Source organism: Melanerpes formicivorus, unplaced genomic scaffold, assembly GCF_026170545.1.
Source record: "Melanerpes formicivorus ecotype bairdi unplaced genomic scaffold, bMelFor1.0.p_v2 SCAF_1, whole genome shotgun sequence".
Taxonomy (NCBI): domain Eukaryota; kingdom Metazoa; phylum Chordata; class Aves; order Piciformes; family Picidae; genus Melanerpes; species Melanerpes formicivorus.
In genome coordinates, this window is record NW_027142353.1 from 20108622 (window position 1) to 20135231 (window position 26610).

Sequence of the window (26610 nt, forward strand, 5' to 3'; positions counted from 1 at the left end):
GAAGGATGCAGAAAATCTCTTGTATTGTTTATTTCCTTTATAGTTTCTGAAGTACAGAGGTTCAATAGACCTCAAATGGAAGAGTACCACTGTATGTTACTACAGGCCTGAGCTAGGAATGTGATTACTTAATGTAGCTAATATGGTGAACTGCATTAAAGATATCTTGCAATAGTCATTAAAGGAGAAGTTTGTGTAATAGCATCTGTCACTGTATTCTGCAATATTAAAGAAGAGGCATATTTTGAATTATTAATCTATAGTGTTCTCTTGAGATGTAAATCAGCTGATGTTTCAGCTAGGATAAATCCTCTTCAAAACCTCTAAAGGCATCTCTCTTCCTCCCATACTCCTCTCAGTTGAATTGCATTCTTGATTGCTCTCCAAAATCTATTCATTTGTGCTGATTGTTAAATATCGTCTCCCCATTTCCACTAACTACGTCGTTATCAGCCTCACCACAGCAGAACCATTTATCCTGTCCTTTACTGTGCTCTCATATTACCATTCATCCTCTCCTCTGACCTTAACCTTCTCCACTGACTCCTCTGTCTTTGCTACCATCAAAATCTCCTTCCCTGTTTATTTCTACCTGGTCTAATTTTGACTGGATTTTACTAAACCTTTGCTAGGTGTTGGGTGATGAATAGTGAATGTGAAGATTCTATGTTAATGAAACTTCAGAAGCTCTTCAATCCTTCCAAAATTTATTATACAGTGATGTTATGTCTTGGAAACAAGTGAGAAAGTTTGCATGTTTAATTTTACATACTGTTTTGATAGAATTTTGAATAAAAATTGTAAAGAAGGGAAAGGTCACAGGAAAATGTGTGTAAGCTATGGAAGTGAAAGCAGAAGGCCTTTCAGTTAATTGAACATATTTTTATTATTTTATCTTTTCTTTTTTTTTTCTTCAGTTTTCCCCATCTTTCTCTTCTTTTTCTATGTCCTTTCAGTTTTCCCCCACATTTTTTTTTTTTTCCTTAACATATAAAATATAACCAAAGTGATGTATTACCATTTGATAGGTTACAAGTTTGGAAATCCAGATCTTACCAGATTGCAAGTGCATTGAGCTACTCCCAGAACTGAATATGACTTTTTCCTGTTGTGCTGTCGTATCAAAGATGTTTTGGAAGATCTCTGTGGGATGTGGTGATCAGCTTTCTCTTCCAAATAACTGTCTGATGCTTTAAACATTCTTCAAAATTTAAGGATGGTTCTGTTTAGGGACAAAAATGTAGAACAGATGTTTGGTTTCAAATGTTTCCTTTTCTCTGTATCTGGACAGAGAATATGTGAGAAACAGAAATTTCTGTCTATATAGGGCAGGACAGAACCTCTAAACTAGCATGTTGTGCAATAATCTGACATGAAAAAGCACAGTGATGTTTCCTTCCAGCTCTCAGGGCTAGAATGGGGATGGTGCAGGAAAGCAGTGCAGGAAAGCATGGGAAGCAGTCGTACCCATTCTCATAATAATGATGCAAAAGAATGAGCTTTTATCAACACTTTCATCTGAATAGGAACAGTCAACAAATTTCCTTTGTGTTTTTAGGCTCTTAACAGTGTATGAGAGTCCCTTTGCTGCTCTGCTCTGGTCACCAGTTTTATGAACTGTATTGCACTAAGAAGGCAGGCCTTATAGATGGGGAAAAAAAAAAAGAACAGGTGAAAATAATCAAGATTTTAATCCCCTGTTAATGTGGTAAATGCTGTGGGTCAAGCTAGTGCAGTATTGAAACAGGCAGGCATGGAAGCTCACATTTCCCCAGGGTGTGACTAATGCATGTCTAAAACAACACACATAATCCCAAAGTATTAAAGGACTCATAAAAGAACATTCCTCTAGGTATATGAATACTGTGCAAAGTGTGTGTCTGCTTGTGGGATGTTGTTGCTTAGTCAGACTGCCACAGCATGGAATGTCCTGGTGCTAATGTGCCTCTCTCTATTTTGCAGTGGAAGCTTATTGATGTGAGTGGATTATCCTATAGCATCTCCAGATTTATGGAAAAACATTTTATTTACCTGTTTTTTATCCCTGGCCATAATGGAAAATACTATCTGAGTGCTTCTTATTTAAGACTAAGTACTTTCAATTCAGCAACATACTGTACAACAATAAAGTTTGTGACAGGAATTTGAAGTACAATTTTTTCCATAGATAGACAGACACTATTTAATTTCTGTTATATTTCACAATGTCTTTTAATTACTAGCCAGATTTGCTTTTGACCCATGTACTGATGCTCCGTGTTTTCTTTTCAGGTATACTGGACCACTGACTTTGAATTAAACAGAATTGGCAGTGTGTATGTTAAATGCAAACACCAGTCCTTCGTGTTTGAACTAAAAGAGAAAGTACAGGTTGGTGGTAATTTTGTGTATCAAGAAAAAAAAAACCCACAACAAAGCATGACCTTGCTGCATAAAATTCCACTTCAAAAAAGAAAACCCAGAAAGTGAGCAGTTTGTTACAATCAAGCGGAAAGTCAACAGAGACTCTTGAACTTTTCCTGTTTTTGTTGTGTCTAATGTCCAGCAATTGGTTGAGACTAATAGCCAGTTTCTCAGGGTTACATTAATGCTTCAAAGAATTTGAGCAAACCACAACTGAAAAAAATGGTTTTTCCTTTTGAAAATGTTGATGGCAAGTTTGATTAAAACCTTTTATTCCTCATAAACAACTTCTGCAGTTAAATACCCTTTTATTTTGGACTCATTTAATTTATTAAGGTTTCATCTCATCCGTTTTCTTTGTGAAAACATTTCTTTGTGAATGTCTGATAGAAAAAGGAGTCTGAGATGGCTAAGTGCAAATAAATACCTGTAGCATAAAAATGTTTACATCTATTTGTGAACAAGGTTTTGGGATGAACATGTACAAGATGTTTAAAAACAGGATTATTCTGTCTCAGGCTATAATATTTCTACAGAACTACTGGTCCTGGAGGTCATTTATATATAATGTATGAAAAATTATTTATTACTCCTAACATGCCATGTTCTCTGGAGAAAAATGGGGTTTTTAACCCTGTATCTAGACTTCCCTATTCATACCCTGACTTCTAACAGCCTTAATACATGAATATGAGACTCAGTACTCATCAAGGAATTAAGTTAGAATAGAATTAGAATAGAATAGAATAAACCAGGTTGGAAGAGACCCTCAAGATCATTGTGTCCAACCTATCATCCAACACCACCCAACCAACTAAACCATGCAACCAAGCACCCTGTCAAGTCTCGTCCTGAACACCTCCAGCAACGGCGACTCCACCACCTCCCCGGGCAGTCCATTCCAATGGGCAATCAGTCTCTCTGTGTAAAACTTCCTCCTGACCTCCAAACTAAACCTCCCCTGGCGCAGCCTGAGACTGTGTCCTCTTGTTCCGGTACTGGCTGCCTGGGAGAAGAGACCAAACTCTGCCTGTCTACAGCACCCCTTCAGGTAGTTGTAGACAGCAATAAGGTCACCCCTGAGTCTTCTCTTCTCCAGGCTAAGCAGCCCCAGCTCCCTCAGCGTCTCCTCATAGGGCTTGTGTTCCAAGCCCCTCACCAACTTTGTTGCCCTTCTCTGGACACGCTCCAGCAATTCAACATGCTTCCTAAACTGAAGGGCCCAGGAACTGGACACAGGACTCAAGGTGTGGCCTAACCAGTGCAGTGTACAGGGGCAGAATGACCTCCCTGTTCCTGCTGGCCACACTGTTCCTGATGCAGGCCAAGTTCTGTTTTCAGATAGATTTTAGCAGCTGATATGTGGACCAAGATAGAAATTATTTTGAAAAATGCTTGTGAAATTCCGCATTTTAGTACTAAATAATTCTATTTCCTATCATTTGCACTGTTACAAAAGCATAAGGGTAAAAATACCCACCTGATCATCTTAGCAGAGAATTTCTCTGCCATGCAGTTTCCCAACACAATTCATTTCTCATCACTAGTTATCTCCACACCAGCAGTTTTCATGTTAAATGAGTTGTCTGCCTGCACCACTGAAATGTGGTTGCTCCACATTCATGCAGTTGGTCCTGCAGTCGGAAGGAAGGAAGGAAGGAAGGAAGGAAGGAAGGAAGGAAGGAAGGAAGGAAGGAAGAAAGGAAGGAAGGAAGGAAGGAGAAAGCCTAACTTGCCCAAATAACAAGCATTTAATATCCCTCATATCTTATAAAATGGACATAAGTATATGTCCAGTGGCAAATAGCTTTGGGGTATTAAAATCACATTTACTGATTGAATATATATATATATATATTAGTGGTCTAGCACTCTGTTGACCTCTGGATAGAAAATACCTCTGTCTGAATACACCTTATTCCCAATATTATGAACAATCACTTTCCTGTTTCTGATAATTTTGCATTCACTATAGTGCTCTACTTTGATTTCCTCCTGTTTTTCATCCTGACATATACACACATTAATGGTTGTTAATATCCTTTCTAGAAACTGGTTACATTGCTCTTCAGGTAATAGCTAGGGGTAGGCAGGCATGGGACCATAAAAATACATTCTTTAATCTTAAAGACTTCCTGTTCAGGAAGGACTAAGTGCAGACCAAACGGCACCAAGTGAACAATGTGACCTGCACTGACTTTTAATGTGAATAAATAAGTCTGATTAAGAATTATTCACTGTTAGATATTCTCAGCATTTCTGAAAGAAAAATAGCATCTCTGCTGATATTGAAATTTCACTTGTTTCCACTAGAACCAAATAAGCCCTCAGTTAAAGAAACAGAACAATACCCTCCCACTCTCCAACTTACACGTTGTGATCTCTCTTTCACAGTTGCAGACAAGCAACTAGCAGCAAGTTATTTTCTGGCTCCATTATTAGTTTTGCTCACAGAATCAGAGTACTACGGTAGCCACCTTTGGAAGACCCTCCTTTATGGGGTGTATTTGAAGAATTGAATCTATAGGCTTAAAACCAAATGGTTTTGAATTTTTTTAAACTTTACTAGTTCTAATGCTAGGCGTTCTCATTTGGAAATGGCTGAAGTCTGTGGCTCTAGAAGCTCTGCTGAGATGATGAGCACCTGGCTTTATATCAAGCAAAAGTTGGTCTGAACATCATGAGGCAAAATCTCTACATTCTCCCTGAAAAATATACAGGATGCTTTCATTTGTACTATTAAAAATATTAATTCTGTCTCTATGGTTATGGCATTTTAGGCAACTTTTGTATGTGTGTCTAAGTTTAGAGGAAGTAAAAAGTGAGTAAATCTTTACAGTAACAGAAACTGCCTCACTGGTGATTAAGGATAGGGAGAGTGATTCAAAAAGAATTTTGCCCCATAACTATTTTTTGTAAAGATGAGATTGTTGTTTTTTTTTTCCCAATCAATTGCTAGTTAACCCATTGGTTAAGCTGTTAGTTTATCCTGCATTCTAATATGATTTTGCTAGTCATAGTATGAGACAAGATTTCATATTTGATAAAGAATACATTTTCCTTTCAATATTTAGCTAAAGTCTTTCCTAATAATGTGATCCAGCAGGAAAGGTGGTGTAACATATATATTTTATACAGATTATTCAGATGCCTCTTTCTGCCTCCTTTTATTGTGAATTACAGGGGTCATCAATTCAAAGACTGGACTACAGGAGTTCTGACATTCTGCTGTGCAAGGGCTATGTCAACAATATTCCTCTGGCTATGTTACCATCTCTCAGGCTATATAACCAAACGGGGTTAACCATTTTGAACACTCAAATTCCTGCCTCTAATGAATTTTGTTAAAAAAAAAAAATCAACTAGTTTTCCACAGAAAAAAACTCTCCTCAACTCTTCAGAGATAGAGCTGGAAGACATTACAGCTGCTACAGTACATGTTAATTTACAGGTATACTGAAGGTATGATTTCAGTAATTCAAGGCTGCACACATATTTTAAAAGGTAGGACTGGATTCTCAGTTTCTTTGCATTCCTTTGGCTTTTATGAGATTAAATTTAACCTAGACATGTCACCCTACCACTCAATTGTACAAAATTGAACTCCATATTTGCAGAAATTTTGTTTCCCTTAAAAAAAAAAAAAAAAAAAAAAGGTAATTTGAAAGTCCTAAACTTGAGTATTCTCAGGTATGTATACAGTCTCTGATATTAGTGGAAGTAGATATAATTTCCTGGATTTAAATGTGATTTTATATTTCTTTTTTAAATTTTTTTTCTTCATACTCTTAGGTTTTATTAGATGCTTTCAAATCTGATTAATATCACGGTGAGGTGAAAGTATGCTGATAGAGAAAAAGATAAGAAATGCTTAAATTAGCTTTTGAAATTATTTTCCCACCACTGTTAAAGGTATTTTTTTTCTGTGTGTTTAATGTCAGACAAAATCAACTTCTTACTAAAATAAACTGCCCTTGTTCAAGTGTCCTCTGATCCACTGAAAGAAGCTTCCTCTCAATTTGGGAAAGCCAAGAATGTACTTATCAGAAACAAGTAAGGCTATGTGTTTTCCTGTTGCTTTATTGTTTGTTTGTTGTTTCCATTTAAAAAAAATATTCTTTATACAGATAGCTTGCTGTAAACAAGAGGTAGCTGTATTGCCTCTGATTTGGGAGCAGGTATTCACAGGGCAGAAAAGATTTGTTCAGACTTAACAAGATGCATGGTAGTTTTAAGACTTTGAAATGAACTCAGTGGATGAGTTTTATCTCATGTAACCAGAAGAAATCTCTCCCATGCAAACCACTGTCCTGATACTTCAGAGAAACAGGAAGCAATTTTCACAGCTCATTCACGCAATCAATGAAATGTGAAATAGGCTCCATGGTTAGGTGAGAATCCTGGATGCTCCCTCTATCTCTGGGAAAGGCATTCTTATTCCCAGGGCATTAGGGTAAGGAAATAAACACTGAGCAAAAAGTTTTTATTAAGACCAATGTTACTATCTAAACAAGGGAGGGAAAATAAAAGACTATGCAATGCTCTATATTCTTTATATCCAAGAATGGTTACTGAATACTTTTATTGATCAACAACAACAACAAAAATCAAAAACGTTTGTTTCATCCAGACTCCAAACAAGTAGTTTAATGTAAAATCAGTGCATATGGATATAGCACAGCAGAATATAAGTTAACACCTTTTGTATAGAAAAAGTTGTCAGAAGATAGAAGCCTAAGAAGAGCTTGCTTTTAGTGCTGCTACAATATATATACATAAGGTGCTATGATAGAAAAATGCATCTCTTCTCCTCATCACAATTTCATTGACTTAAATAAGGCAATGTGAACCATACAAATACATAGAACGATCACAGGGTAAAAGCTAATTAAATGTTAAAAGTTGTTCCCCCCACCCCAGACCTTATAGTCAACTTGATTGACACTTAATAGTTAAGCCAGTCCATTTGTTCCTTAAGAGTGAAGTTCCCACAGCAAAAAAATACAGCACAATAGTCTGTTCTGGAGTCATGTGGGCAAGTGCAGTGAGCATGGAGAAGCTCTGATGAGTCTATTGAAAAAGCAGCTGTTTCTGCCTTCACTTCTGACCTGGTAGTGCTCTCCAGTATAGCTGTGTTGAAAACCCTTTCACTCTTTACTCAGTGCTGCTTGCCATTCAGTGGGACAGAAGCAAGATCTTTATATTGGTTTTAAACTACTTCAAGAAGCAGATGCAGCAATTACCTTTAAAAGCAAACCTATATAGACCCTGAATAGTGTCCTGTTTTTATTATTTCTCTCTGTCTAGGGAGCACTTTCATTGCTAGCAATCAGTGTTACATCTTCAATAGCAGTTGATCATTTTTGCTTCAGACTTTTGTGTGTCCATATGGCCATGTGTAGGGAATGTGAAGAAGAACAAATTTTACTACTGGATTAGCAGGTCTTCACTTGCCTTTTAATTTTACATTATGGTCCACTGCGCACATACCTCAAAACAAGGAGGCAATGTGTTTAAACCATAAATGATAGCCAAACTGAAGGAATTCTCAAATACTACATCTTTGGACTCCAAATTACTAGCATGGTAATTATAGAAGGTCTGTAGAATTGCTGACACAGATGACTTGGGTAATAATGTGTACATAACAAGGTATAAAACGCCCTCAAAGAGCTACACTAAAGGTGGTGCAGATTTATCTACTTGTTAAAATTTTAATATACGATTGGTAGAGCTCAAAATAATATGGTTAAAAAAGTAGGACAGGTATTAATAAGTGTACAACCTCTTTCCTTTAGCAATATAACTATTACAGGCTTTTGAGCTGCCAAGTATTCTCTGAAGATATAGCATACTCATCTCAAGTGTTGACTTCTTTTCATGGATAAAATTGCTGTGTTCATGACCCATAGCTCCTCAGATTTAAATATTTTGACTGTTAATTTTGCAAGTGGCAGTAAGATACTAAGAACTGAATTATTCAAGACAGTTGATATTAAATACAGAATAAATTTTGTATTGAAATTTTCATTTCAATTTTTATTAAATTTTAAAAAATTGGGAGAATTTAATAGGATTTAAAAACAAAAGACAGTTGTTTTGTCTTGGAGTATTATGCAAGGTTTATATTCTAAAATTATTTCTAATCCAAGTCAGAATCTCTTTTTTAAATTCTGAACTTCCAGAAATAAAATTTAAAAAACCACAACAAACAAAAGAAACTAAACTGTCTCTTACTTACATTATGTGACTGATCTTACAAACTGCAACTCATAAAGTACCCATTCCAAATTTTATTGCTTTCCTCATTTATTGTCAGTTGCAATCTAAAGAAAGAAAGTGACATATGCTATAGTATTTAAGTAAACAGCAACTAGATGTTATTGATGTCCTATTTATCAGTGTCGAAACAATAATGACAAATAGTTATTGTGCAAACACATTGCATTGCAGATGTTAAAACTAACAATAGGCAACTTCTTTGTCTATGAGGAAACAGTGGTTTGGGAATGAACTTCTCACAGAATAACTTGCTGGGAAACAAATGGGATCACCAAGTTATATATCACAGCTTTATATATACTACCAGAATTGCAGATAACTTCAATCATTCAGAAGTGCTATTGCTTGAACTAAATACTTGAGGTCACCCCACTCTGGTGAAACAGTAGCATAGCAAGTTACTGGTAGCAAGCTGTGAGTACTTGGAAGTTGCAAAGCTATTGGAGGAAAAGAAACTTACAGAGCGTAATTCTCCATATAGTGGTGTAACATGCACTTGTGGCAGAATGAAAACATCTTTACAAACAATCCACATAATTCCAGATCTTAAATTGCAGTAGTTGACTTTGCAATGTGAGGAAAGACAAAAACAATTTGATGGTGTCCTCCATATTGCGTCTATTTAAAGAAACTGAACCAGAGACAGAAGTCTAAGCTTTCCCTCAGTGTTTCCAGATCACAACTAGGCCATAAGTTTGTAGACTCCTTTATGAGACATCTTTGAATTATATGTGTCACAGGAATATTGAGTCCAGGGTTCTAGGTTAATCTGAAATAAATACCCTCAGTAGGATGTGCTTCAGAGGTTCAGTCTGCGGGTCTGGGTGTTTTGTGTTTTTTGTTTGTTTGTTTGTGTTTGTTTGTTTTTGTTTGTGTTTGTTTGTTTTTGTTTGGTGTGGGGTTTTGTTTGATTTTGTTTCTGTTTTTGTTTTTTAAACCAAATTGCATACTAAAAGACATACCTCTAATCACCATTAAATTTGCAGTGCATATTTTTGATGTAGTAGAGTCACTGAAAAAATATGTGAAGAGTGAGCGAACAATATCTTGGGATTTACTATCTCAGTGCTAAAGTATTGCCTCTGAATTTCTGGGATTTAGAATTCCAAATATTTTTCATGTGTAATTTGTAGTCAGTTTCAATTTTGCATTTTTCAGGAGCTGAGTCCAAGCAGTAGACTTTCCCCAGTTTATTTAATTTGATGTGTAATTTAAAGATGTTTTATAGTGAAAGACTGAACTTGGGATCTCAGCCTAAATAGCTGCTTGTGAAAAGGAGGTTGGAAATAGAGACAAACTTGAATTGTACTTTACCTGTAATAAAATAAAGAAGAATAAATTACTGATAAAGCTATAGTTTTTAGTGTTTTGAAAATCAGAGGCCTGTGCTTAGCTGTTAGACATAGGAGAGGGCCCATTGTTCTGAATCAGGCTGTGTTTGTTTAACCAGAGGTTAAATAGGTCTGGTGTATGTTTTTTTTATTTTTTTGGGGTGGTGGTGGTGGTTTGTTTATTTTTTTCCCCTTTTTTTTTTTTCCCCCTGTTGTGGTAATGTCTGTCAGCTCAGGCAAGTGCCATTTGTGTGAGAACAGCCTGAAACAATTGGTTATATAATGTTCCTGCCTTAAAAATGTATACATCTAGATAAGCAAGAATGATTTAAAAAATAAAAAAAAACCACATGCATCTTGATTTTACATCCACTAGAGTACAGGCTGTGGCTATGCTAAGAAAATTAAATTCCCATAATAAAAAGGTAATTTCAGAAACTAATAAATCAGATTTTTTTTTTTTTTCAGGTTTCTCTCAATGGCATATTAATTTTTCTGTAACATGCAGCTCCACTTCTTTCCTCTCAGAAAATGCGTTGGCCAGATGACCCTTTCCTCTCCTGTGGTGTTTGACTGACAGGGTGCTGCCAAGGAAGGGAAAATGATTTTCAAAGTCTGATATATGAAAAAACATTTCATGTGCTCTCATTGCACTTCTGTTGCTTCAGGTGTTACAGGAAAAAACAAATCATCTCAACTGCTCTAGTTCTTAATAAGCGTATTATTAGGATCCCCAAGCATAGCTGATACTGCTCTTCCAAACAGACCGAGGAACTCTATTCATTTATAGATGCCCTTTCTGTGAAGAGATTATGTTTCACTTTGTTTGAAGGACCTGAGAGCCCTTATTATTTTTGTTTGCAGAAACACAGTGGTGCACATGAAAGAGACACAGAGGAAAAAAACTTTTTTTTTTTTTGGTGGCGGGGGGTGTGTGTGGGGTGAGGAGAAAATGGCTGGCAGTTGATTGCCTCTTTTTTCTTTTTCTTCTTTTTTTAATTTTTTTTTATTTATTTTCCCTTTCTATTTGAAAAAAGCTTTTTGGATGATTGATTTCTGATTTAGATTATCACATCCTCCCTGTTGTTCCCTGTGCTGTTTACAGAAATTTTCTAGCTGCCTTGTTTGACTGACATTCAGGATATTGATAAGGTTAAATATAATGACCAAGTTGCTTTAGTGGCCAGGTAAATCTCTGGGTCTAGCTTATTTTGATTAAGTATTTCCTCCCTGCCATCTAGTAAAGACAAAGATTTACTTAGGGTTACAAAAAAAAAAAAAAAGAAAAACCACAAAAACACACAAAAAAGAAAACCTCTCTCCTTTAAATTCCCTTTCCCTGTAGCTGTCTTAAGTCCTTGTACATTAATACCTATCATGCAAAGTAAATGTAGCAACGTGGTAGGAAGACCGTGTGCTTTTATGACACATGTTGCACATGGGGCAGAAAAACTACAAGCTAGCAATGGTATCTGCCTTGCAAGCAGAAGCAAGGAAGAAGCAAGGAAGCAAAAGTATGGACAGCAACCTTGACGAGGCCAATCAGCTCTGCAGGTACATGATGTTCTTGGCATCCAAATGCCACGTGAAACTTATGGGCAGTGGGTGAGGAGAGGTTCACAGTGGATTTATGTTATCTGTTGGGTGGCAAGTTGGACTTGATGATCTTTGAAGTCTTTTCCAACCTTACTGATTCTATGATTCTATGAAAGACAACTGTCATTTTCGAGACTGAGCCCACTGTCCAGGTTTAGTTACTAAGCCACAAAAACTGTCTTCTCCATATATCTGTATGCAGGTAATCTTTTTTTTTTTTTTTTTTTTTTTTCTTTTTTTTTTTTTTCCTTTTTTTTTTTTTCACCATTTTGAAAGTAACTCAATAGAATATTTATGGTTGAATCCCTTTCTCTGCACTGAAGACTTGAAAAATCCAAATTAGGAGATCCATTTATTTGGGATTGTGAGAAAGCCGTTATAATAAGGACAATGTTTTTCACAGTAGTACTGCTGAAGAACAGTAGTTTGATTTATCTTTCTTATACCTAGTTGAAATTGTAATTGCTCTTGTGCTTTCACTTATGCTGACTTATTTCTCAGCATGAGTCAGCCCTGGACCAATACTTAATGACAGCTGAGTAGGATTTAATATAACTAGAGAATGGCATGTGTAGCACAAGAAATTATAACCTTTATACTGTTGCAACTTTGTGTCTCGCATAAGGAGGGATTTACATTTTTGCTGCATATCACCAACAGTTAGAGGCTGCTGACGACTGGAGAAGCTGGAATGCCCCTGGATCTGCCTTCAAATTAACACACTACCTACGTCTAGCTGTGGATTCCTCTGGGAATAATTCCGTTCTTGCTTTGTTTACAGTGTAATTGACCTCTGCATGCCAGGCAATTTGCTAGTGTGTTTCAGATTTGCACAGTACTGCAGATCCTTATACTTTCATGTAACTAAAGGAAATATTAATTTTATCAGTTATATTAGATCCCCTCAAAAAGTGAAGCATTGTGTCAAATTTCCAGTCTCTGCCACATACTTCTATTGACAAATTAAACCAGAAAGAAATAGGTTTTCTTCCCCAAGGAGGCTGCAATAATTTGACACAACTTCTAAAATAAGCACACTTTTGGGTTTCACGTATACCACTTTATTAATATTGCAAAATGTAAGCAATTAAATATTACTCAGAATTCAAATACACTGGACCCGATTTTTTCATTTACTTACTATACCTTTTTATGGACATAATTTCACAAGATTTGATAGTGATATAGTACAGAGTTATAACTTTTTTCTATAAACAGTTCATTTGCATTTAAAGGAAGTTTGTACAGAGAGCTATTAAGCTAAAGGTTATAGAGACAAAAATACAGCAACTGTTAAGCTATAATAGGACCACAGCAAAGTGGAAGAGGAAAAATATTTTTAGGTTCTGAACTGCTGGCAGTCTTCCTGTGTCATGATTCCTGCTGATCATACCTGATGTTTCAGACTGTCTGATAAAGAGTTTTAATTTTTTTTCACTCTCATTTTAATTTTTTTCTGCAAGATAAGGCCAACTTATTGCTGCGGTTATCTATTTTGATAACAATGTAGAGAAAAATAAAAAGATATAGGAGCATCTTAACCTAGCTGAGTTTTTTGAGAATTCTTATAAACATAAAAAGAGGTAATTTGTTCTGCTTTCTCCTTTATACTTGGTTCAAGTGTAAAACGAAATGTGTGATGCCACCCGCAGTTTGGAAAGAGTGGAGGTAGTTTTGGTGCCGCTAAAAGATAATAATAATAGCATTACCAAATAAATTGACAAAACTTTCTACATTTCAGTTCAAGTTCTGAGGTGCTTAATTTCCCTAGTAATATGTCAAAAGTTTTCATGTTCTTATTGTCTTCTGATGGAATTTAAGGTGCTCAAGAAAACTCTATCCTTTATATCTTTAACGATCATTGTAGAATGATAGTGATTCACATGTGTTAGCATTCTGTTTCAGTTCTTTTTTTCTTGATGGCAGCAAAAGTGTCAGGGAGATCTAGGGAAAAATGCATAGAAAAAATGTTCTAAAATAATATATAAAGTAGGGCATGTCTTTATGTGAACATTATAATGAGAAATATCAGCTTTCTCAGTAAGATGAATACATCAATCTGTTCTTGAAAGATGTGAAAACCATCTTCAATCCTTCATACCAACAGTATGAGCCTAATAGACACCAGCTGAGAATTTGTCCTGAAAATAATAACAAAACAAAAAAAACCCTGCAAAATTGTTTTCCACAAAAAAAGTTTAATAGCCTATTGTTTAAAGATAAAATCCTTTGAGATCATATTGTGACTTTTGATAGATAATATACAGTGCAAATTAACTTAAAAGAAGGCTCTTATTACTTGAACAACAATGAATCTTTATTTATTTTTTTTTTAGTCTCTCCATTTTTCAAGACCCTTTGTACTTAGGCTTGATTACTTAGGCTTGATAATTCAGACACAATTCATGCAATTTGATTGGTACACTATACAGAAGAATTTAATATAACTATAATTACAGAAAAACAACTGAATTTTGGGCTCTTTCATTATGAACATGTAGCCATCTAAAGGTTCCCAGCTAATGCTGTTGCCCATGGTTTTCTGTTGACCTAGTATTGATCTTCCACTGCATTAAGCTTAACTCCCATAGGTTTGATTTTGATACCTTTCATTAAACCTCAGCAGAAAGAAAGAATTTGCTATGAGCACACAAAGTAAAAATGGGAGAAGCTTTATCAATTTTCACTACATTATAATAAATATCTAAACTTATGTATTGCATAAAGAAATCAATAATTCATAGCTAGAGAGCAAAGAGTGTTGGAGGTGATACTGCAAGAAATAATTCTACTTTGTGACTTCAATTTATGAAAGGGTATATGGCACAATGCCTTCAATGGTGGTAAACTACATTCATGGCTTTCATCTATTTCCTTTAGAGACGTTAGATCAGTTGATTAAAGTTCTAGAGCAATAATGTTTTCATACAGAAAACTCCATTTATCAGTGAGATGTTCCTTGATAATCATGTATAATTAGGTTTTTTTCACTTTGCATCCAGTCAAACAGTTAGATGTGTAATGCTCACTAATTTTGAGAGCCACTGAATAACTTAAAGACCAGAATAGTCCAAAAGATAACTTTTGAAATGCCAACACCATTATTATCAACAAAACATTTTATATCTAGAATTATCATGTGCAGTAATTGCATTAAAAAGAAAAATAATCTACTATTTTCTGTAAAAATTCTGTCATAAGGCACAATTTTAGGTAGGAATATTATTTGTCATAGATGACCACTCAGGTTATTCAAGTCTGCTGCAGAAGGTTGGTCTTCTTAGGAGGAAAGTCTCATAACTTTTCACATTAGAGAAAAATAACAACAAACATCCCACCACTCGTAGTTCTTGTAAAAAGATTAGGGTGTATTTTATCAGCAAAATTGGTGGCTAGCACTGGTGTGGTGGTGAAGAAGCAAGGTGGGAACAGCGAGGTGGTTCCTCTCCTTATATGTCAAAGCAAGGCTGCAAAAGAAAAAACAGCCCTCTTCCTTTCATGTAGCGAGCAGTTTATAAATTAGTGAAAGGGGACTGGCCATGATATTTTTCACCCTCTTTGCTACAAAGCTTTTTCTTAGCTGTACATAAGAAAACCAGTCTGTAGGCTTCCAGACTTCTTTCAACAAAAAGAAGGAAGTTTGACCCCATGTACAGACAATGTGATAGCACAGCATAAGCCAACAACCAAGTAATGGATAAGACTTAGAAAAAGTCTCCCTGAGTTTTGCATTTACAGCCGGTCATGTGCGCTGTCAGGAGCAAAGAGCTGTCTTCAATAGACCACTGGTTTAATCTAGAAAACTCCAAATAATGTGCAATATGACTCTGACACAGAGACTTTGTAACATCTGATGTAGTAAATTAATCTACTGATGACATGACATAAAACCTACAAAGATGCTAGATAAGATTGATAGTTAACATGAGACATAACTAAGTAACAAACTGTGTTTAGAAAATATTTTTCCACGTGCATATATTATGGCAACTGTTGCATGGACATTTGAAAAATATTTCTGTAGATGTGACAGAATTTACAAGCACAGGGGAAAATTTTAAGAGGCAAAACTTGGGAGAATTTGGATGTCTTTGTCAGGAACTCAGAACCAGCTCATCTGTGACCTGCTGCTGGGGATGGATTTTACTGCTAAAAATTAATTTAAAAGAATTGCACTAAAATTGCGTGTGGTAAAAAACCCCAACATTATGTACAGCTTTACAAAATCTGAGGCATTTGCCACAAAATTATGAAAAAATCATCTTCAAAGAATTGTTCATTCCTAACTACTTTATGGCTGTATTCTTCACTCCAGTCTTGGAGGGAGGCTAGAAGGTAAATTCAAAGATGTGAACATTACAATCTCTATTTTTAAGGGACATTTTTGACTCACAGTGCTCACTATAATTCTAAATATTTTCTTGATATGTCTGCCCAGAGGAGAAGACATAATCTGCCACTTTTGTGACAGCTGTACTCCAAACATTGCAGTGGACCATTTGATTACCAATTGTGCTCAGGGAAAGGAGAGTTCCTATGTGATGCAACTGAATGAACAGCCTACCACTCCCCAGCTGTATTGTCATCTGGAGGCAGTAAATGATGTAGAGTGAGTGTTTTCTGGCCGACATGGACATGAATAACACAAGCCACCCCTTAGACACCCTCTCTGTGGTGGAAACTATGATGAAAGAATTTCTGTAGGAAAAAAATGTCAATAAATGAATTTGAGTCCTTCTAAAGAAGTATATAAAAGAAATCCACTCTTGGCTAAATGCAGGGGAAAAAATTACTTCACTCTTGAAGGGTTTATCTATTCATTTGATTGTCTTTTCTAAGTGAGCTGTAATTAGAGCTAGTCCTCTTCTAACCCTTGTGCTAATGAGGCTTTGCTCATTTCTGTTAGTGACAGTACATTGTATTTTAATAAGGACCCACTGGTCTGGCATGGCAGGACCTGCAGATAAGGGGAAGGAGAGCAAAAGGAAATTGTTATGGTTTTAGTGCTCCCCCCCACTTTCAAACCACTACAGAAATGTAAAGAAGTGAGATCAGCAGGGGGTCCCCTTCTTGGCACTGGGCTCCACAGGAAGGCACTGGCTAACTTTGTCTTAGAACTGTCATTTGTATTAACTTCTAACCCATCACCTTCTCTGGTAGACTAGCTTTACTCAATGAAGCGGGAACAGATCCTTGGCTTGGCCTCTCTATCCCCTATTTCAGCAAACTGAATACAACACAAAAAGTTCACAGGGGAAGCATTTGGGGAGATGGTGTTAAGGATAGGGTCAAAAAGAGCTTTTAACTCATCTTAACTTTACTGTCCTTTCCCATTTCAACTCTTATCTGCCCATCAAGGCTTTCAGTTTGCTCACTCATCCATTGCTAAAAAGAGACAATCCATAACATAAAAAAACTACAGATGGAAATTATATGTGTTTTGAGACATACAGCACTTTGGTCTATAGCTTCATGCTTGTTTGTTTTCTCTGTAAGTTTTTTTCCCCTGCTGGTCTGTTTGTGGTTGGATCAGAATTCTTTGGCTAATTCTACCTTTGCATATGCTGATGCAAATTAGGGTGATTTCTTTGCTTTTCAGTAAAGTCAGCACAGCAAAAGAGAATCAATCCTTTTGTATCTTTCGCGTAATAGTCTTGCATCTCAACCAGAAAAGGCCTTTCTAAGAAAATCTGTTAAGAGGTATTTGAGGCTGTAAGAATGTGACACATAAACAGCTTCTTGTATGGCAGAAGGTAGAGAAGCATACTTTTTTTGTTTAGTTCCTATCAATGACTTCCCAGAAGCCCTAAGCAAAATGTATCACTTACTGTTAGTGCATTCAGAGCCTAACTTAGGATCTTTCAGAACTCTAGTGCCATGGTTTTGCTCTGCCCCAAATTCAAGAATATTGTATACACATCTGTGAAATAAACTTAGCAGTTTACCATTTTCACTTAGTTTGCCACCCACCTCTTCTTTTATGCATATCTGAAAACACCTTTACCAAAGTGTAAAGCAAGGAGGAATCACATCAAAGGCCCTCCATGAAATGCTGAGATGTGCATGTGTATCAGTTGTTTTTCACTCCTTTAGATAATGTGGTATGCTCAGTCATTGTCCTTTCTGGTGGACCATACATTATTGACCACCTTCCTGAAGGAGATACTGTTTGATGACAAAGGAGTTGAACAGACAGCATGGCACCTGTGAAGTCCATTACAAATATTGTAGACAATTATGATTTATAGAGAGATGAGATAGGAGTTTGTCTGTGTTAGCTCAGACTCCATTTCACACTGACATCATTAGTTGAAAGAAATAGAGTATTTGAGTTATGCCACAACCTCTTGTGGACATGACAGTGACCAGGCTAGCTCCAGGTAGGTTGATCACAGGCCTCTAAGGTATTCTAGTAAGATTAGTGAGTTTGTCTATGTAACAAACCTGCTTTATCTGTCCTAGAATTGTTTGTGCCACCACAGAAACCTGTGCTCACTTTAGAAAATTAATGTTTCATGTCAGGTTGATTTCCCTAAACATATTTTCAGACGACTGGAGCAAAGCTGGGTGGTCTTCCTAAATATCACCTGGCTGCCAGGATCAAAATCTGTTGCAAGACATGTTCCTTATGAACAAGTTGGACTTGATGATCTTTGAGGTCTTTTCCAACCTTATTGATTCTATGATTCTATGATCAGCAAGTATATTCTCAATCCAGATGACTATTCTCTTTCCCCAGTTGACTAGCATGTAGTTCATGTCCTTCACCATCACCTACTCCAACCTTCCAATGCTGTCCCACCATACTGTCCTTTCCTGGGTACCAGTTTAAGTCTCCCAAGAGCAGTAGAGTTTTTAGAATTAGTATCTGTGTGGCCATGAGAAAAGATAGACAATCTTTGGCTGGAACATCCCCAGAGCCACAAAATGTGTCCATTACTAGAAAATCAGAACATATTCAATGCTTGTACATGTTCTTTTTAAAAATTATTATTATTATCCTGTTGTCTCTTGCCAGCTCACACAGCCTTCTTTTAGTTTTCCTTGGCTGCACTAGTGCTCTGCTGTGACAACTACCTCAAGCTGAAAATCTGTTTTCTCTAACTACAGGGATGTCATGGTGCAGGATCTTAATTCATTTATTGGAAATTTTAGCATGTGATATAAATGTGCTGCTGGTGCCTACAGCTTACCTGTCCCTTTTGCCACTTCTCCAGTTCTCTTTCATCTCATTCCCCATCTGTGTTACACTAGACACCACTAATTCTTTACTGGAAGAGAACTCACCATACCTCTTTCCTTTCTTCCTATATGGAGACCAGGTTCCCACGGAAATAGTGATTGCAAGGGATCCTGAATTGATGGAAATGTCATGAAGAAGGTTTGGAGAGGAAGAGGGTAAAAAAGAGTGAAAATGAGACAACAGGTTTTATAACATGCCCTAGTTTACCCATGGTTGTTATAGAAAGCCTCTTCTATGTCTCATATGCACATAAACCAACCAACAGTATTTCATGTGGTTGGGTTTTTTTGTTGTTGCTTATTTGTCTTTCAGTTCATTACACCACTGTATTTACGCCAACAACAGAGGAGTCAGAAATAATTAACAGCAGTAAAATATTGTGTTTAGGTAGTAGTAGTGAATCTATAAAAATACTGCAATGTTCAACTCTAATGTGTATTCTGAATTCCTCAATATTTTTATATTCTTACCTCCACAGATTTTCCTTAATGTGTTCTTTGACTTACAGCTGAGGAATAAATAAGGATTTCCAAATTTATTTAGATTTTGGTCTAACAGCAGAACAAAGTTTAACCTCATTTAACTTTCTGGAATTACCAGACCTCACTTATCTGGCAAAGTTGGTCACACAGGTGTTTGTCAGGTAAATGGAGATAAAAGAGATCCTAAAAAGGGGTTGGCATTAACTATCTGAGCACAGAGATAAGTGGAGCACATAGTTATCACACTGAAGTAATTTTGTACATATTTTGCTTCAGTCACATGTAAGATTAAAAACCTCCTGAAACTGCAGATGCAATGACACCTTGCCTTTTGGTAGATGATTTGGTAAATAAATGAGTTAAAAAGCATTGAAAGATTTTTTTTTTTTTTTAAATGGATCTAGCAACTGATCTTCCTAACAGGCTAGAAATAGGTTCCTGCTACCACCCTCCCCCCTGCTCCCAATTTGCTAGGCTCTTGAACTATGAACTTACTAATGGAGATGGATCCTAAGACATATCAGCCGTTTGTTGCTTTGATATCTGTCTTAGATGATATCTTTTTGCTCTGTTGATTTATTTAAAGTCCTTGATGTAATTCAGTTTATAACCTTTGTGTTTAGATATAATATCAATGTTAACGTCCATACCTGGTGTCTCATTTAATGATGGATTAAAAACACAGTTCAAACAATTTATTCTGCTGTTGCAGGGAAAAGGAAATTAATTAACTATGAGAAATAGCACACTCATAGTCAGGCTATAATCCTCATCCTTTATTGTCTGTCCTTGTACCAAAGAAGAGGGATCATGAGCTGAGGAGGTGAAGATTGCCTGTAGGATCAGTATAAAGGTATCACAAGGAGGGCTCTTTCCATTCCTCTTGCTGTACTAGGGTCACTCCTGCCACTGAGTGTGATACATTTAATTCCATAAAGAGTGGTGCAAACTGTGCCTCTTTATTATCAAAAAATAGTTTCTGATTTTCAACAAGAGAAAATACCCCAATCACTTACTTGGAAGAAAGACCAAGCCTGATGTTTCTCTTTTGACTTTTCAACCCATACCTGAATTCTGGCCTTCCCCTGAATATTATGCAACATTTTCCTCCAATTTTCAGGTCCTTAATGTGGTGGGTTGAAGTTTTCCCCCAGCATTGGTTTTTGCACTGTTGAAGAGTTGGTTTTGCACTGTAGAAGACAAGATCCTGCCTTGTAAGTACCAAATGTACTTTGACACTTGTGTATTCAAAAGAGATGCCAAAAGATAGAAGTGTTTACATATATGACAAGCGCTGCCCAAACTGGGAAGAATGTGCTACTCAAGTATGTATATTAAGTTCCAGAATAATCAACCATTTGCTCTTTTGAAGTTCTTTGCACCTTTCAAGCTTTCTTACAAAATCAGGGATTTTAATCTCCAGAATTCATGTTTTATGAGTCAGTGAAATCTCAGTTGTTTTTGTTAGTTATGTGCAGGATAAAGAGTATTTTTGGAAAATAATATTCTAATTAATGTTTGATTGCGGAAGCACAAAATATGCATCACAAAAAAGTCTATTAACCTTTAGACTAATATCTCTTTAAGGCTTTTTCTCAACTGAAGTGTTGCATCTGTAGCTATGGATTTCCATCTGTGTAACATCACATTAAAAACTTACATCATAATAAAATGTTAATTATTAGTGTGATAAACAAACCCATGTGACTATATTTCTTTTTTTGTGCTTAATTGGTGAAGACATGTTAATTCTGATGATTCTTCACATACAAGGGAATTTAAAATACTACAGAGGAGTTTCTAATGACAAAATTGTGGAGAAATTTTGATTACAAAATTTTTAGCCTTTAAATTTTATTTTAGAATTTGTCTCCTGTAAGCTGTAATCTAATGTATTTGCTTATTACATTTACATTTTGCAGAATCAATAAAGCTTGAATCTGATAAATGCCTAATGGTTAAGCTACAAAAAAATATCATTCTACTTTGTCTTCAGTTGCAGAACTAAACAAGCTAATTACTACTGTTTAGTGAAAATTTGGCAAACAAACTGCAAACTCTTTATCATCAAAGACTTCTTTGCCTCAGGTCAAAGTTGTGTGCTTTCTTAAGTATGTTTTTTTGTAACACTTGTTCTTTTTTTCAGAAAGAAAGAAGGTAACAATGAAGATCTTTGAAAAAATCGTTTACCAGACTACAAGTCCCCTGGTGTGTTGAACAAGGAAGAAATCATGGAGGTAACTTCTGCCCCAATGGATCCCAGATTCAAAATCTTCTTTGTAAACAAAGACTTTTATTTAGTACAACTGGATCATAAAGTGACAAGTTTCCCCCTAGAATTTAGCCTAAAGCCTCTTCTGGTCAGATTAACTCTGTTGAATTCATCTGCAGACCTGGATTAACCCCTAAGAAACTCTGTATTGTTTCTATCCATTGCATATATCCCCATGTCTCCTATTATCTCCTTTTTACATCAGACAAAGTGATGCAAAGTTTAATCCGTGATAAGCTTTTTGTAGTTTTGCATATCTGTTAAAATGACTTCTTTGACAGTTGTTTCCCCTTCTAATGCAAACAGGCCCATCCAAATAGAAAACCTTGCTAATAGAATTTGCTAACCTGGAACACAGAGGAGACAGCATGAAAAGTATCCTTTTTGCAAGGATAAAGATGCAAGTGCTAAATCTGTTGACTCTTACTGCAGTTGCTTTTGTGTGCAAATTGAAAACGCATACACGTATAAGACAGACGTATAACTAGGGTGTGGTTTTCAGTGAAAGCGTGAGTGTTGTGAAGTTTTCTCAGTGTGAAAGTATCTCTCATTATGTTTTAAAAGCTTTTTTAAAAGTTGCTTTAAAAAACATGCTATGCCTGATAAAACTGACAGGGAGGAACTAAGCAGGAACCTTGATGAAAGAAGTTATTAAAGTGGATGATGGAGTTCATGCATACATATCTACATGCTTACTAAGAAAAACAGGTATAAGAAAATATAACATGGGTCACATTTCTGATTTGGATAATATAGATCTGTTTGGTCAGCAATGAACTTGCTCCAATATTACTATTATTATATCATGATATAATATGACATATTAGCAAAACCAGCACTTTCTCAACAACTAACAAAGATCCGAAGAAGCTTCACTGGCCTCATCACATGAGTTGTGCTAAGGTCTCTACAAAGCAGTGTTGTCCATGGGGTAGGGTTAAGGCTAAACAGAGATAATCCTGTTGAGACTTAACGTGTTTTCAGAAACTCAAACCAGGGCACAGTACAGCAGATTATCCCCTGGCCTTTCACCTCCAAGGCATGCAGGCATGGTATTGAGAGATACCATAGCTTTTTAAAGACATATGTTAGAAGCTTCTAAACTGACTGATATTGTCTTTATTCCTGCAAATGTTTTCTGCAGCCTTTGGATGGCACTGTTATACACCTGGCACAGAGGAGTTCTATTTCCAGACTTTCTGACTTCCCTCCATTACTTTGTAGCATCATTTCTGAGAGAGGTTTATTTCTTCTGATAAATTAAAGTGGCTTTTTTAAAAAAAAAAATAAAATTATTTTGGAAACTATCATATTGTTGCTTTTAGGTTTTTGAGTTCTGGAAAGGAAAACAAAATCTTGGGCAATGTGTGTGTAATTTCCATTTTTTTCAAAACCATAGTTTTGACCAGATATATTATTTCAGAAATTGTATAACTATTGGTAATTCTTAGTTTGTGTATATAAATAGGTCTTAGAAAGCATACCTCTAGTGATCTAGCACAGAATTCTTCTGAAGCCCAAAATGAAAGATTGAAATGTCTCTTTTCTCATAATTTCAAGTTCTATATATTGTAATTATGCCATTTCTACTACTTCTAAACCACTTACAAAAACTCCAGAACGCCATAAGCAGATGGTACAGATGTGTGAACATACAACTTACATAGAGAGGGAATGGTAAAAGGGGACAAAATACTTATTTTCTACCAGACTGGTGACTTCTGTCTTGATTAGTCCTCCAGCATAGTGAATTCAGTCAAACAGTTCAATTCAGGGATATCAGAAGACTTCGGTTGCTTCAATAGCTGTTTAAATGTGGGAAAATCTAGCTGTGAAGCCTGAGCTCTGGAAAGTTTCTTTCCCAAATATCAGGGAAGGTATACTCGACACATGGAAAATTCTGTGATTCTATGATTCTGTGAAACAGAATGGTGACGAGGTTATCACTGACAAAATGGTGGAGAAGATAAAGGCTGATTAGTAGTAGGGAGGGGTAAAATTGTACACTTTTGTTAGTGTGTTGTGACAGTGTTAGTCTGGTGTACTGGGAAGAAGAAAAACCATGTCACACTGAGAATCATGAATCACAGAATTGTTAGGGTTGGAAGGGACCTCAAGGATAATCTAGTTCCAACCCTCCTGCCATGGGCCAGGACAACTCACACTAGATCAGGTTGCCCAGAGCCACATCCATCCTGGCCTCCAGTGATGGGGCTTCTACCACCTCCCTGGGCAACGTGTTCCAGTGTCTCACTACTCTCATGGTGAAGAACTTCTTCCTAAGATCCAATCTGAATCTACCCATTTCTAGTTTTGTTCCATTCCCCCTAGTCCTATAATTACCTGACACCCTAAAAAGTCCCTCCCCAGCTCTCTTGTAGGCCCTCTTAAATGAGATGGATGTTCTGCTCATCTAACAAGCTGATCTCAGTTTGCACAGGCTGAATTGAGAAATATCTACCTTAGGGAGAACATAATGCTGCAGACATAAAGGTGTGAAATGTTGCTGGGTTCAACTGCAAATGATAGGGTGGAAGAAAGTGTTACAGAGCATCAGGTAGCTGGGCTTAGAAGCAACATGTAATACTTTCAGGTGTGACGTTCTCATAACAAAATGTGTGAAAATCCTCTCTTGAGGACATTTGTTTTTATTTGCCAACAGCTCTTTGGTCTCTTTCATGTTAGCTACAAAGGAATTAAATAACCATGCAAATTTACAAAGCTGCCTCAAAGGAATGCCCTTGCACTGCAGTTTGTACTTACATGCTGACACTACAGTACTGCTATACTTCACTTTTTTCCATAAATTGTGATAATCATCTCAGTAACAGTTTTCCTGAACTGCATTGATGACAATATCAATGCAGCTGTCAAAAATCAGTATGTAAAAATTAATAAAAATAAATTTATGAAAAAAAAACCTTCCCAAACACCAAAGGTTGCCAGACCCAACTCTATAGAAATGTTGTCTCAAGAAATTCCTAACCCTTGGATTACTAGAAACTGAGCTGAAATGCGTTATCCTAAACACAATATTATTTATCTATTAGTGGTCATAATTGGAGACGTAGCATCATGTTAACTAATCCATTGATATAGTCCAGTTTAATTATTCTTATTTTCTTACCCCAAATCATACAATTAAATACATGTCATAATTCATCCAACAGCTGTTTTGGACACCGAAAGAAGTATAGGTATTGGGTGACTTTATTTTGTGATAGGCCTGTCTTTTATAGTCTCCTGTTATTGATTGCTGAATTTACTATAAAATTAAGACTGACAACTTTACTAGTCAACTATTAAAATTAACTTTCCAGTGCATCCAGCCCTATTGACCTAATCCACTTTGATGTGTGCTTAGCTTGGAGCATGTAAAAGTTACACTGCTTTTTTCCAGTAGGGCTTTTCAAGATCTCAGGCTTCTGCAGAGGTTTCTTTTGCTGGGCTGAGGTGATAGTTTTCAAGTCAAATTTGGTTGTTATGATTGAACATTTTGTTGGATTAGGGGCCAGAATGCACTCATTTTACTAGGTCAGCCTTTCAGTTATCATGGTGTGCGTCTTAAAGATATAACTATTGCTATCATAGAATCATAGAATCAATAAGGTTGGAAAAGACCACAGGGATCATCAAGTCCAACATATTACCTAATACCTTATACCTCATGACTAACTAAACCATGGCTTCAAGTGGCACGTCCAATCCTTTTGTGAACACCTCCAGGGATGGGGACTCCACCACCTCCCTGGGCAGCACATTCCAATGGCAAATTACTCTTCCTCTGAAGAACTTTCTCCTCACCTTGAGCCTAAACTTCCCCTGGCACAGCTTGAAGACTGTATGCTCTGGTTCTGGTGCTGGTTGCCTGGGAGAAGAGACCAATCCCCACATGGCTACAATCTCATTTCAGGTAGCTGTAGATGGCAATAAGGTCTGCCCTGAGCCTCCTCTTCTCCAGGCTAAACAACCCCAGCTCCCTCAGCCTCTCCTCACAGGACTTATCATATTCATATCCTTCTGAATTTCAGTGTTCTGAAACGTGTATCTGGAACAACATTCAGAAATATCCCACAAGGCTTAAAAGACCATTCTGGGGAATGTAGTTTCCCATAACAGTGTCAGTTAACTGAAAAATTAAGTCATATACATGTGACTTGGAGAAAGGATATGAAAAAATAGAATAGGATAGGATAGGATAGGATAGGATAGGATAGGATAGGATAGGATAGGATAGGATAGGATAGGATAGGTTAGACCAGGTTGGAAGAGACCTTCGAGATCATGGTGTCTAACCCATCATCTAACACCATCTAATCAACTAAATCATGGCACCAAGCACCCCATCAAGTCTCCTCCTGAACACCTCCAGTGATGGTGATTCCACCACCTCCCTGGGCAGCCCATTTTAATGGCCAATCACTGTCTCTTTGAAAAATTTCTTCCTAACATCCAGCCTAAACCTCCCCTTGTGCAGCTTGAGACTGTGTCTTCTTGTTCTGGTGCTGGTTGCCTGGGAGAAGAAAAAGTATAAGGAACATGCATAAATTCTCCTCAATGACTCAGTGCTTCTGAAAGTTTCCTCCAAGGCACTGAGAGTGTTGTATTCCCAACCTGCTGAAGGAAGGACAAGTATAACGAAATATGAATGAAATTCTGTTTTAAACATATACCTTGTGGATGTCATTGAAGATCCCTTGGAAAAGTGTGAAAATCAACTGTAATAGTTACTGTAATAAAAAGTCATGTAGAAGGAATGATAAATTTTTGCAAATTTTTTGATTACATGTGAAAAGTAATGGCAACAACGTAGCTGACCTTATCTGCAACTCATCTTGCTTTTCACTTTATTTCTTCTCCTTCACACAGGAAAATGACTCCAGAAAGCAAGCTGCTCGTGTCCTTATAACATCATTAACTACACCCATAATCAGATGAAAAATAATGTCTTTTCCACCCAGGAAACCAATCACTCTCATGACCTATAACATGACTGAAGAA

The 26610-nt window shown here is 36.5% G+C and overlaps 1 long non-coding RNA gene across 1 annotated transcript in view; it reads left to right on the forward strand.

Annotated features, from left to right (window-relative positions):
* LOC137458000 (uncharacterized) overlaps positions 1 to 6370 on the forward strand; it is a 31581-nt gene extending 25211 nt beyond the window's left edge. The window contains exons 3-4 of the long non-coding RNA XR_010991560.1: positions 2272 to 2370; positions 5587 to 6370. This is a non-coding gene — a long non-coding RNA (uncharacterized lncRNA). The remainder of the gene's footprint in view (positions 1 to 2271; positions 2371 to 5586) is intronic.
* Positions 6371 to 26610: the final 20240 nt, after the last annotated feature.